General features: G+C 35.3%; 1 pseudogene; it reads left to right on the top strand.

Moving 5' to 3' along the window:
* Window positions 1-307: 307 nt before the first annotated feature.
* On the top strand, window positions 308-1,042 carry LOC131812161 (large ribosomal subunit protein eL21-like; annotated as a pseudogene).
* Window positions 1,043-2,868: the final 1,826 nt, after the last annotated feature.

The following is a 2,868-nucleotide window of genomic DNA, read 5'->3' as shown; positions in this document are numbered from 1 at the left end:
CAAAAATTAACTCAAAATGAATAATAGATTTAAATGTAAAATATTAACTATAAAGCTCTCAGAAGAAAATATTGTTACCTGGGAATGAAGCAAATAATTCTTAGATATAATACCAAAACCATGATCCATAAAAGAAAACAATTATAAGCCAACCTTCATCAAAATTATTTACCTTTGCTCTATGAAAGATACATTTAAGGGAGCATATAATGACAAAGTCAATTACAAATTATTTGGATTCTGAACTTCAAAACTCAACAGAAATTTCTTCCTTTAGGCCAGAACTGTCATCCTTCTGTAATTTGTCAAAATGACCAACACAAAGGGAAAGAGGAAAAGTACCCACTACATGTTCTCTAGGCCTTTTAGGAAACATGGAGCTGCTCCTTAGGCCACATACATGTGAATCTACAAGAAAGGTGATACTGTTGACGTCAAGAGAATGGTCACTGTTCAAGGGAGGCTTGAACAGTGCTCATCTGGTTAAGTGTTTGCTTTTAGCTCAGGTCATGATCCCAGAGTCCTGGGATCAAGTCCCACATTGGACTCCTTGCTTGGGAGGGAACCTGCTTCTCCCTTGGCCTGCCATTACCCCTGCTTGTATGTTCTCTCTCTCTCTCTTTCTCTCTCTCTCTCTCTCTCTCTCTCTCTGATAAATAAATAAATAAAATACTTTTTAGAAAAGAGAGAGAGAGAGTATAGTCACTGTTCAAAAAAGAATGCCCCACAAGTGTTACCATGGCAAAATTGCAGGGTCTAGGTTACCCATCATGCTGTTAGCATTGTTCTAAACAAACAAACTAAGAGCAAGGTTGTTGCCAAGAAAATCAATATATGCATTAAGTATACTAAACACAAAGAGTCAGGACAGCTTCCTGAAGCATATGAGGGAAAAATGATCAAAAGGAAGGAAGCCAAAAAGAAAAGTACTTAGGTTCACCTGAAGTGCCAGCCTACTCCATCCAGAGAAGCACACTTTGGGAAAGCCAATGGAAAGGAGCCTGAGCTGCTGGAACCTATTCCCTATGAGTTCCTGCCATGATAGGTATAAAAAAGAAAAGGCCTCTGGAATGTAAAACAAAACAAAACAAACAATAACAACAATAAACCCCAAGAGGAAGAAAACAACCCAGTTAAAAATTAGGCAAAACGCTTGAACAGACACTTCACCAAAGAAGAGATACAGAGAGCAAAGAAGCCCATGTAAGGATGTTCAACACCATGAGTCAGTAGGAAAATGCAAATTTTAAAAATTATGTGATATTACTACCTCTAACAGAAGAACTAAAATTAAAACTTTTAACAATACCAACCATTGACAAGGAAGCAGAACAACTGGAACTCACATACAAAGCAGTGATGGCAAAGCAAAAAGACAGAGCCTCTTTGATAAAGTTAAACACACACCAAGCATAGGCTATAGCAATCCCACTCCTAGCTATCTTCCCTAAAGAATCTGAAACGTATATTCCCACAAAAATCTATACATGAATAGTTTATAGCAGCATTATTCATAATTTCCAAAAACTAGAAATAACTCAAATACTCTTCAGTGAAAGAATGAATAAACAACCATGGCACTCTTATATAGTGGAAACTACTCAGCAAGAAAAAAGGAACAAACTATTGGTGTGCACAACTTGGGTGCCATCTCAAGATCATTATACTGAATAAAAGGAGCCACTCTTGAAAGAAAACATGATGTATGATTTCATTTATAAGGCATTCACAAAAAGACAGAACTATAGTGACATAAAATAGATTAGTAGATGACACGGGTTAGGGATGGGGGAGGATGTGGCTTTATGGGTAGCCCAAAGGAAGATTTGAGGGTGATAGAACTATCTGTATTCTGATCATGATGGTGGTAATAAAAATGTATACATTAAAATTGCCCACCAGAAAGTTTATCTTCATCTTTCTTATATTTTTTAGTTGAAAAAAATGAATATTTTAAAAATACACATGTGAAAAACTGTGGGAGTAAATGAAATTCACTCTGCAAAAGGAAGATGCCCCCAAATAATCAAACATCAGCTTTACCTGTCCTCTCTTAAGTAACTTCAGAAAATCTTTAAAAAGAAGTTTAAGAAATGGTTTTATGCTGTATTTCTCCCCAAGCTCCTAAAATATATTAATAATTTTTCTAGGCAAGTTAGCTTTTACAATACTATAATCCATACACTATGTTCTTCTGTATTTCAAATTATTATTTCTTTCCAATTAAGGTGTTATTAAGCATCAAATAACATATAAAATACATACATAAAAGTAAAAAAAATCTGTTGGAAAACTACTACCCTAGGTGTCTAGTTTCTCTGTCTCAAAAGAATTATGTGTGGTGATGACACAGATCTCCAAGGAATTTGATCAACTTCAGTCAAAATGACACTGCCTCTGACTTAAATCATCTCCAAGAATAGTAATTCGATGTGGCAATGTCTAAATGAAATCACTTCCCCTCAGCTTACCATTGCTACTTATTAGTACTTAATGAAATGTCTGGACTAAGTTCATGATGATGACACATATCAGATAGTAGTGATTTTTCTAATACAACAAAGGCAGCATTTTTCAAACCTATAACCTGGAAGTGAGAGACTTTAAATTCCATTAATGATTTCTTGAGATAGCAGCCACCCCACTTTGAAGTCCAGGGAAAGGTGTGCATCTGTTGTTAATATATTATCTTACTGTTCCAACCATCTGCCTAGATAAAAACCAGTATCAGGAGGTATTAAAGGCAGTGTCCTTTTAGAAAGGGAGATAAATTGGGTTGTAAAACTACTGAGCCCTTTGCAAAAATTCAATAACTAGCACAATCATTTCTTGTGCTATTGTTACATTTTAGCCTTTTTGCTACAATTT

This window comes from Mustela lutreola, chromosome 12 (genome assembly GCF_030435805.1).
Source record: "Mustela lutreola isolate mMusLut2 chromosome 12, mMusLut2.pri, whole genome shotgun sequence".
Lineage (NCBI taxonomy): Eukaryota > Metazoa > Chordata > Mammalia > Carnivora > Mustelidae > Mustela > Mustela lutreola.
Note: the sequence above shows the minus strand (reverse complement) of the source record. Positions and strands in the feature narration are given on the sequence as shown.